This window comes from Oncorhynchus masou, chromosome 12 (genome assembly GCF_036934945.1).
Source record: "Oncorhynchus masou masou isolate Uvic2021 chromosome 12, UVic_Omas_1.1, whole genome shotgun sequence".
Lineage (NCBI taxonomy): Eukaryota > Metazoa > Chordata > Actinopteri > Salmoniformes > Salmonidae > Oncorhynchus > Oncorhynchus masou.
The window spans coordinates 12,197,857-12,209,618 of record NC_088223.1 but is presented as its reverse complement, the minus strand read 5'-3'; positions in this window follow the sequence as shown (position 1 = coordinate 12,209,618).

The window sequence follows — 11,762 nt, the reverse complement described above, 5'->3', positions numbered from 1 at the left end:
GGTTGTGTGTGTGTGTGGAGGTTGATTGTGTGGTTTTTTCCTCTACAAACTAGGAATAGAAAAGACCAAACGTTTTCCTGTTTCATTGCTGTGCATCAACTTTATCTTGTAAAATATTACAGTACATCTGGGGGGTACATGCACTGAGGGTACAAAACATTTGGAACACTTTCCTAATATTGAGTTGCCCTCAGAACAGCCTCAATTCATCGGGGCATGGACTCCACAAGGTGTCGAAAGTTTTCCACAGGGATACTGGCCCATGTGGACTCCAATGGTTCCCCGCTGTTGTGTCAAGCTGGCTGGATGTCCTTTGGGTGGGGGACCACAGGAAACTGTTGAGTGTGGAAAAACCCAGCAGCATTGCAGTTCTTGACACACTCAAACCTGTGCGCCAGGCACTTAATACCATACCCTGTTAAAAGGCACTTGAATATTTAGTCTTGCCCATTCACCCTCTGAAAGGCACACATACACAATCATGTCTCAATTGTCTCAGAGTTTAAAAATCCTTCTTTAACCCGTCTCCTTCCCTTCATCTACACTGGTTGACGTGGATTTACAGGTGACATCAATAAGGGAACATAGCTTTCACCTGGTCAGTCTATGTCATGGAAAGAGCAAGTGTTCATAATGTTTGTGTATTTCACTAATGAACTCAATCACTGGATACTTCACTAATGAGCCAAATAACACACCTGAGGTTATAAAGACTCAAAATGGTGGAACACATATCAGTAGACATCTAACACGTTTAATCATCTTACAGGAACTCTTAATCACATGACTTTACAGAAAATATACAGAAAAGTGCTGTTATTATACAAACATAATGCCCAGTTAGCAAGGCTGAGTTCAAATAGGCCCAATTTAGATTTACGAGTTTGAACTTTCGGGAGTATCGCTATGGTTCCATTTTATTGGACAAAGACGGTGATGTCACTCACGCAGAAATGATCGACATGACATGAGTTGTGTTGACAAAATGCTTAAGTGCTGCTAATGAATGAGGGTTATGAATGTGTAACAAAGACCTTCTATACAGGGAGCCTTCACTGTCTTCCCGACAGACGCGTTGCCCTGAACGACGCAGTGCAGACGGGAGGAGTCAAACTTCGTGACGTGAGACGATGGCTACCAGTCTTTGAAAGTGTTTGACGTAATGTGTCTTCCAGTTCGAGAGATTATTGTTATTATTGCAGATTCATTTAACAGAGCTACAGTCCTGTAATATTATAGCCATACAAACATACAACACAAAAAACAATTGGAAATAAATAATAATAATAATAAAGTTATTGACTAAACAAATGATCAGCTTATGCTGTAAACATCAGACATCAGATGTAGAGAAAAACACAAAACCTAAAAAATGTATCATTAATTATCCTTCATAGTTCTGGAATTCATGCAGATAGAAATGGAACGTTCAGGTGCCAATCATGAACCTTCCCACTACAGGAGCCAATCAGGAGCCTTCCCAGTGGTTCAGGAGCCAATCAGCAGTCACCCCATAGTTCAGGAGTTAATCAGCTCCTCCCTAAGAGTTCAGGAGCCAATTCATTCTCAGTAGTCTGACGCAACACTATGACTATAATAAACTAATGCTTGCTTCAAATATTAAAACTAGATGCATTCTGTACAGTGACAACCATTTGAGGCTACCTGTCCTCTAAAAACTCCAGTTATGCCAGGCACACAAACTCACACACACAAAATAAAGTGTGTGAGAGCCACCATTCATTCACTCATCCATCTGTCCATACATTCTGCTGTGTGTCATTCCCCCTCCGACCACTAGGTGGGAGACTAGCGCAGGACACCTAGGTTGAGCAGTGATGAGAGAGATCCAGTAAATTGTAACCCTGTAGTGTTCACTGTAATAAAAGCATACTTAGAATTGATAAATACATCAATCGATGTACCTTTCAATGGCTGCCAGGCCATAGAGCCACAGGAAAAAAAGACTCTTATTTGTTGCCCTGTCCAGATTTGTACTATCCTTCCCCTAACCTGTAACCAGTGATTGAAGTGGACTCAAAAAAGTCACTGTACTCACTGTAATTTAACTGTTAAAGGATTTCATATTTCAGAGTCAGTATTCTATAAGCAGTAGAACATTAGACATGCTGCTTCTCTGTACCGGTCAGCACTTCAACCCCATTGGCTAGTCAGGGTCTAGGGGGCAGTTCCTCCAGTAGGATGTGGTCTTCTCATTGGTGGTTGGGATGTATGACTGGTCCTAATGATACAACATACACAGGTCGTCAGAAACACACACACATGTCTATGTTCTATTTGTATTTATTATGGATCCCCATTAGTTCCTGCCAAGGCAGCAGCTACTCTTCCTTGGGGTCTATTATGGATCCCCATTAGTTCCTGCCAAGGCAGCAGCTACTCTTCCTGGGGTTTATTATGGATCCCCATTAGTTCCTGCCAAGGCAGCAGCTACTCTTCCTGGGGTCTATTATGGATCCCCATTAGTTCCTGTCAAGGCTGCAGCTACTCTTCCTGGGGTTTATTATGGATCCCCATTAGTTCCTGTCAAGACATCAGCTACTCTTCCTGGGGTTTATTATGGATCCCCAGTAGTTCCTGCCAAGGCAGCAGCTCCTCTTCCTGGGGTTTATTATGGATCCCCATTAGTTCCTGCCAAGGCAGCAGATACTCTTCCTGGGGTTTATTATGGATCCCCATTAGTTCCTGTCAAGACAGCAGCTACTCTTCCTGGGGTTATTATGGATCCCCATTAGTTCCTGTCAAGACAGCAGATACTCTTCCTGGGGTTTATTATGGATCCCCAGTAGTTCCTGCCAAGGCAGCAGCTACTCTTCCTGGGGTCTATTATAGATCCCCATTAGTTCCTGACAAGGCAGCAGCTACTCTTCCTGGGGTTTATTATGGATCCCCATTAGTTCCTGCCAAGGCAGCAGCTACTCTTCCTGGGGTTTATTATGGATCCCCATTAGTTCCTGCCAAGGCAGCAGCTACTCTTCCTGGGGTTTATTATGGATCCCCATTAGTTCCTGTCAAGGCAGCAGCTACTCTTCCTGGGGTTATTATGGATCCCCATTAGTTCCTGTCAAGGCAGCAGCTACTCTTCCTGGGGTCTATTATGTATCCCCATTAGTTCCTGTCAAGGCAGCAGCTACTCTTCCTGGGGTTATTATGGATCCCCATTACTTCCTGACAAGGCAGCAGCTACTCTTCCTGGGGTCTATTATGGATCCCCATTAGTTCCTGCCAAGGTTGCAGCTACTCTTCCTGGGGTCTATTATGGATCCCCATTAGTTCCTGCCAAGGCTGCAGCTACTCTTCCTGGGGTTTATTATGTATCCCCATATCCCCTAATGTATCCCCTAATGTTTAAGTTAATTCATTGAGCTGTATCTAATGATATTTTCTTTACAGTTATTTACATATGTCATTTTATTAGAATTTGTGTGTTGGAGATTGAGAGAACTACACACATATGTTGTTGTATTGGTTAGTATTAAATCACGCTTTTGACTGCAAATTCCAGAATGCCTTGCGGCAGGAAGTAGAGAGAGAACACGCCAGTTATGTGCAAGTGACAAGTGATTATGCTGACTTTTCGCTAGCAACTTACTTTCATTGTTCTGTAGAATCTAAAGTTGTTAAATGTAACGTGAACATTATTACTAAAAGAAGCTTTCATATCAAACCCGACGTCCCGAGTCATTACTTTGAAGATAGTTATTCTATATTTTGATGCCGACGTTCCTCCTCAGCATTTCAGCCGCTTCATCCCTGCAATCCGTCCAATAGCAGGGGGTGTAAAGCCATAACACATACAGTATGTTCCTGTATGTATCTAAAGCAGGGCTACTCAAATATGATTTGACAAGATCCTGTCACACAAATGTCCAGATGGATATGCTCATTTATCGGCGTAGTTAGCCAGCTTGCCAGCTTAGTGGAGTCTGCCACTAGCACAGTCAGTGTCGTCAGCTCTGCTATCCCCATTGAGACCGTGTCTGTGCCTCGACCTAGGTTGGTCAAAACTAAACGTGGCGGTGTTCTCCTTAGTAATCTCACTAGAATAAAGGCCTCCTCCATTCCTGTCATTATTGAAAGAGAATGTGATACCTCACATCTCAAAATAGGGCTACTTAATGTTAGGTCCCTCACTTCTAAGGCAGTCCTAGTCAATGAACTAATCACTGATCCTAATCTTGATGTGATTGGACTGACTGAAACCTGGCTCAAGCCTGATGAATTTACTGTGTTAAATGAGGCCTCTCCTCCTGGTTAAACTGGTGACCATATCCCCCACGCATCCCGCAAAGGCGGAGGTGTTGCTAACATTTATGACAGCAGATGTCAATTTACAAAAAAAAGACTGTTTTCGTCTTTTGCGCTTCTCGTCCTGTAAACTATGCAGCCGACTCAATACATTTTTAAAGCTACTGTGTACAGGCATCCTGGGTCGTAGACAGCGTTCCTCACTGAGTTCTCTGAATTCCTATTGGACCTTGTAGTCATGGCAGATATTATTCACATTTTTGGTAAGTTTAATATTCACATGGAAAAGTCTGCAGACCCACTCCAAAGAGCTTTCGGAGCCTTCATTGACTCAGTGGGGTTTGTATAATATGTCTCTGGACCTACTCATTGCCACAGTCGTATCCTGGATCTAGTTTGAATTTTTAAAAATCTTAATGTTTTTCCTCATAGTCCTGGACTGTCGGAACACCATTTTATTACGTTTGCAATCGTAACAAATAATCTGCTCAGACCCCAACCAAGGATCATCAAAAGCCGTGCTATAAATTCTTGGACAACCCAAAGATTCCTAGATGCCCTTCCAGACTCCCTTCACCTCCCCAAGGACATCGGAGTACAACAATAAGTTAACCACCTAACTGAGGAACTAAATGTAACATTGTGTAATACCCTAGATGCAGTCGCATCCATAAAAACAAAAAACATTTGTCACAAGAAATTTGCTCCCTGGTATACAGAAAATACCTGAGCTCTGAAGCTTCCAGAAAATTCTTCCGACTAGATTGCAAAGACAGCACTGTGCAATATCGAAGAGACCTCCCTGCTGCTGAATTAACCTATTTTTCCAACCTATTTGAGGAGAATAAGAACAATCCAAATGTATGTTTGATACTGTAGCAAAGCTAAATTTAACACTTCACTTCAGCAGTGATGAATTCATGAACTTCTTTGATGAAAAGATCAAGCTCATTAGAAAGCAAATTACGGACTCCTCTTTGAACCTGCGTATTTCTCCAAAGTTCAGTTGTCCTGAGTCTGCACAGAACTTCCAGGAACTAGGATCAATGGACACACTCAAGTTTTCAATCCTGTATCTCTTGACACATTCATGAAAATAGTTGTGACCTCTAAACCTTCCAGTTGTCTACTGGACCCTATTCCAACTAAACTACTGAAAGAGCTGCTTCCTGTCGTTGCCCCTCCTTCGTTGAACATAATAAACGTCTCTATCCACCGGATGTGTACCAAACTCACTAAAAGTGGCAGTAATAAAGCCTCTCTTGAAAAAGCCAAACCTTGACCCAGAAAATGTAAAAAATCTATCGGCCTATATCGAATCTCCCATTCCTCTAAATATTTTTTAGAAAAACTCACTGGCTTCCTGAAGACAAATAATGTATATGAAACGCTTCAGTCTGGTTTTAGACCCCATCATAGCACTGAGACTGCACTTGTGAAGGTGGTAAATTACCTTTTAATGGCGTCGGACCAAGGTTCTACATCTGTCCTCGTGCTCCTAGACCTTAGTGCTGCTTTTGATACCATCGATCACCACATTCTTTTGTAGAGATTAGGAACCCAAATTGGTCGACACGGACAAGTTCTGGCCTGGTTTAGATCTTATCTGTCGGAAAGATATCAGTTTGTCTCTGTGAATGGTTTGTTCTCTGACAAATCAATTGTACATTTCAGCGTTCTTCAAGGTTCCATTTTAGGACCACTATTGTTTTCACTATATATTCTACCTCTTGGTGATGTCTTTCGGAAACACAATGTCAACTTTCACTGCTATGCGGACGACACACAGCTGTACATTTTGATGGAACACAGTGAAGCCCCAAAATTGCCCCCCCTGGAAGCCTGTGTTTCAGGCATTTCAGGCAAATGTTTTACTTTTAAACTCGGACAAAACAGAGACGCTAGTTCTAGGTCCCAAGAAACAAAGAGATATGCTGTTGGATCTGACAATTAATCTTGATGATTGTACAGTCGTCTCAAATAAAACTGTGAAGGACCTCAGCGTTACCCTGAACCCTGATCTCTCTTTTGACGAACACATCAAGAATATTTCAGGGACAGCTTTTTTCCATCTTCGTAATGGTGCAAAAATCTGAATATTTTTGTCCAAAAAGAAAAGCTTACCAATGCTTTTGTCAGTTCTAGGTTAGACTACTGCAATGCTATAATCTCCGGCTCCCCGGATAAAGCACTAAATAAACTTCAGTTAGTGCTAAACACGGCTGCTAGAATCCTGACTAGAACCAACATGTTTGATCATATTACTCCAGTGCTAGCCTCTCTACACTGACTTCCTGTTAAGGCTAGGGCGGATTTCAAGGTTTTACTGCTAACTTACAAAGCATTACATGGACTTGCTCCTACCCTTCTCTCTGATTTGGTCCTGCCGTACATACCTACACGTACGCTACGGTCACAAGACGCAGGCCTCCTAATTGTCCCTAGAATTTCTATGCAAACAGGACTTTCTCCTATAGAGCTCCATTTTTATGGAATGGTCTGCCTATCCATGTGAGAGACACAGACTCGGGCTCTACTTTTAAGTCTTTACTGAAGACTCGTCTCTTCAATGGGTCCTATGACTGAGTGTAGTCTGGCCCAGGAGTGCGAAGGTGAACGGCAAGGCACTAGAGCAACGAACCGCCCTTGCTGTCTGTGCCTGGCCGGTTCCCCTCTCTCCTCTGGGATTTTCTGCCTCTAAACCTATTACAGGGACTGAGTCACTGGCTTACTAGAGCTCTTCCATGCCATCCCTAGGAGGGGTGCGTCACTTAAGTGGGTTGAGTCACAGACGTGATCTTCCTGTCCAGTTTTGCGCCCCCTCTGAATCGTGCGTGAAGGAGATCTTTGTGAGCTATACTCAGCCTTGTCTCAGGGTAGTAAGTTGGTGGTCAGTTGATATCCCTCTAATGGTGTGGGAGCTGTGCTTTGGCAAAGTGGGTGGGGTTACATTCTGCCTGGTTGGCCATGTCCAGGGGTATCGTCAGATGGGGCCACAGTGTCCCCCGACACACCCCTGTCTCAGTCTGCAGTAGTCTATGTGCCGGGGGAGGGGGGGGGGGGGCTATGGTCAGTCTGTTATATCTGGTGTAATTCTCCTGTCTTATCTGGTGTCGTGTGTGAATTTAAGTATGCTCCCTCTAATTCTCTCTCCCTCCCTCTCTCCCTCCCCTCCCAGAGGACCTGAGCCCTAGGATCATTCCGGTCCTGATGTCTCCTGGCTGCTGCTACTCCAGTTTCAACTGTTCTGCCTGCGGCTATGGAACCCTGACCTGTTCACCGGACGTGCTACCTTGTCCCGGACCTACTGTTTTAGACTCTCTCTCTCTCCCCCTCTCTCTCGTTACAGCACTTGCTGTCTCGACCTCTGAATGCATTTACTCCTGAGGTACTGACCTGTTACACCCTCTACAACCACTGTGATTATTATTTGACCCTGCTGCTCATCTATAAACGTTTGAACATCTTGAAGAACAGTCTGGCCTTAATCGCCATGTACACCTATAATCTCCACCCGGCACAGCCAGAAGAGGTCTGGCCACCCCTCAGAGCCTGGTTCCTCTCTAGGTTTCTTCCTAGGTTCCTGCCTTTCTAGGGAGGTTTCCTAGCCACTGTGCTTCTACATCTGCATTGTTTGTTGTTTGTGGTTTTAGGCTGGATTTCTGTATAGCACTTTGTGACATCTGCTGATGTAAAAAGGGCTTTATAAACACATTTGATTGATTGATTGATTGATTGATTGATTGAGTAACAAACACCCACCTCGCAACCGATGCGACCCCAAACTATTCAAACTGTTCACACTCGTCTTGTTGGCGGAGAGACATTTAGCAGTTTTGAAGCAAATTTCCTGCAATTCTACACCATGTCATGTGTGTTCATATATACTAATTGTCAATGCTTGACTGAGTTTGTAATTTGCTATTTATTTATATGTCGGGACCCGCTGTCCGTATTGATCCCGTTCTGGCTCCGGATCCAGAGCTCTTCTGTTGAGTACGGCTGATCCAAAGTATTACAGTATTGTGTGTATTCCTGTGTGTATATAAAGTATTACAGTATTGTGTGTTCCTGTGTGTATATAAAGTATTACAGTATCGTGTGTTCCGGTGTGTATATAAAGTATTACAGTATTGTGTGTTCCTGTGTGTATATAAAGTATTACAGTATCGTGTGTTCCGGTGTGTATATAAAGTATTACAGTATTGTGTGTTCCTGTGTGTATATAAAGTATTACAGTATCGTGTGTTCCGGTGTGTATATAAAGTATTACAGTATTGTGTGTTCCTGTGTGTATATAAAGTATTACAGTATCATGTGTTCCTGTGTGTATATAAAGTATTACAGTATTGTGTGTTCCTGTGTGTATATAAAGTATTACAGTATCATGAGTGTTCATGTGTGTATATAATGTATTGATGTATCATGAGTGTTCCTGTGTGTCACACCCTGATCTGTTTCATCTGTCCTGATCGTCTCCACCCCCTCCAGGTGCCAGTGTATTTATCCCTGTGTTTCCTGTATCTCTGTACCAGTGTATTAATCCCTGTGTTTCCTGTTTCTCTGTACCAGTGTATTTATCTGTGTTTCCTGTTTCTCTGTACCAGTGTATTTATCTGTGTTTCCTGTTTCTCTGTACCAGTGTATTTATCTGTGTTTCCTGTTTCTCTGTACCAGTGTATTTATCCCTGTGTTTCCTGTCTCTCTGTGCCAGTGTATTTATCCCTGTGTTTCCTGTCTCTCTGTGCCAGTGTATTTATCCCTGTGTTTCCTGTCTCTCTGTGCCAGTGTATTTATCCCTGTGTTTCCTGTCTCTCTGGGCCAGTGTATGTATCCCTGTGTTTCCTGTCAGTCAGTACCAGTGTATTTATCCCTGTGTTTCCTGTCTCTCTGTACCAGTGTATGTATCCCTGTGTTTCCTGTCTCTCTGGGCCAGTGTATTTATCCCTGTGTTTCCTGTCTCTCTGTAACAATGTATTTATCCCTGTGTTTCCTGTCTCTCTGTGCCAGTGTATTTATCCCTGTGTTTCCTGTCTCTCTGTATCAGTGTATTTATCCCTGTGTTTCCTGTCTCTCTGTACCAGTGTATTTATCCCTGTGTTTCCTGTCTCTCTGTACCAGTGTATTTATCCCTGTGTTTCCTGTCTCTCTGTGCCAGTGTATTTATCCCTGTGTTTCCTGTCTCTCTGTAACAATGTATTTATCCCTGTGTTTCCTGTCTCTCTGTACCAGTGTATTTATCCCTGTGTTTCCTGTCTCTCTTTGCCAGTATATTTATCCCTGTGTTTCCTGTCTCTCTGTACCAGTGTATTTATCCCTGTGTTTCCTGTCTCTCTGTACCAGTGTATTTATCCCTGTGTTTCCTGTCTCTCTGTACCAGTGTATTTATCCCTGTGTTTCCTGTCTCTCTGTACCAGTGTATTTATCCCTGTGTTTCCTGTCTCTCTGTACCAGTGTATTTATCCCTGTGTTTCCTGTCTCTCTGTACCAGTGTATTTATCCCTGTGTTTCCTGTCTCTCTGTACCAGTGTATTTATCCCTGTGTTTCCTGTCTCTCTGTACCAGTGTATTTATCCCTGTGTTTCCTGTCTCTCTGTACCAGTGTATTTATCCCTGTGTTTCCTGTCTCTCTGTACCAGTGTATTTATCCCTGTGTTTCCTGTCTCTCTGTACCAGTGTATTTATCCCTGTGTTTCCTGTCTCTCTGTACCAGTGTATTTATCCCTGTGTTTCCTGTCTCTCTGTACCAGTGTACCTGACCATTCTGCCTGCCTTGACCTCGAGCCTGTCTGTCACTCTGTACCTGCCTGCCTTGACCATTCTGCCTGCCTTGACCTCGAGCCTGTCTGTCACTCTGTACCTGCCTGCCTTGACCATTCTGCCTGCCTTGACCTCGAGCCTGTCTGTCACTCTGTACCTGCCTGCCTGACCATTCTGCCTGCCTTGACCTCGAGCCTGTCCGTCACTCTGTACCTGCCTGCCTGACCATTCTGCCTGCCTTGACCTCGAGCCTGTCTGTCACTCTGCACCTTCTGGACTCTGATCTGGTTTTGACCTTTTTGCCTGTCCACAACCATTCTCTGTCCTACTCCTTTTGGATTAATAAACATCTTAAACTCCAACCATCTGCCGTCTGTGTCTTCATCTGTGTCTCGCCTTGTGTTATGGTATCAGTGTGTATATAAAGTATTACAGTATCATGAGTATTCCTGCGTGTATTTAAAGTATTGGAGTATGTTACCTTGCCAGTGGGGTTGTATTGTGGGTCAGTGGCGCCACCCTGTGGCAGGGATCGTCTCTGCAGCAGCAACACCAGTACAGCGATCATCACCAGGCCAGAGAGGAATGTCAACACACACACACTGACAAACATCCTCATGTACCGCCCTCTGGATACACACTCTGGAGACACACAGACAAACACACACAGCTGTGAGTACTACACATTGTAGTATAGAGGGACACACCAATATTTGACCCTGAAATAGTAACAAGGTACCACACTGTCCACACACACATACTGTCCACACTGTCAACACAGATACACTGTCCACACAGACACACTGTCCACACTGTCAACACAGATACACTGTCCACATAGACACACTGTCCACACTGTCAACACAGATACACTGTCCACACTGTCAACACAGATACACTGTCCACACAGACAAACTGTCCACACTGTCAACACAGATACACTGTCCACACAGACACACTGTCCACACAGATACATTGTCCACTCAGACACACTGTCCACACTGTCAACACAGACACACTGTTCACACAGACATACTGTCCACACTGTCAACACAGATACACTGTCCACACTGACATACAGTCCACACTGTCCACACAGACACACTGTCCACACTGTCAACACAGATACACTGTTCACACTGTCAACACAGATACACTGTCCACACAGTCAACACTATCCACTCAGATACACTGTCCACACAGAGACACTGTCCACACTGTCAACACAGATACACTGTTCACACAGACACTGTTCACACAGACACTGTCCACACAGACATACTGCCCACACAGTCCACACAGATACACTGTCCAAACAGATACACTGTCAACACTGTCAACACAGATACACTGTCCACACAGAAATACTGTCCACACTGTCAACACTATACACACAGATACACTGTCCACACAGACACACTGTCCACACAGATACACTGTCCACACAGATACACTGTCCACACTGTCAACACTGTCAACACTGTCCACAAAGACACACTGTGTACACTGTCAACACTATCCACACAGATACACTGTCCACACTGTCCACACAGATTCACTGTCCACACTGTCAACACTGTCAACACAGATACACTGTCAACACTGTCCACACAGATACACTGTCCACACTGCCAACACTGTCCACACTGCCAACACTGTCCACACAGACACACTGTACACACAGATACACTGTCAACACTGTCCACACAGATACACTGTCAACACTGTCCACA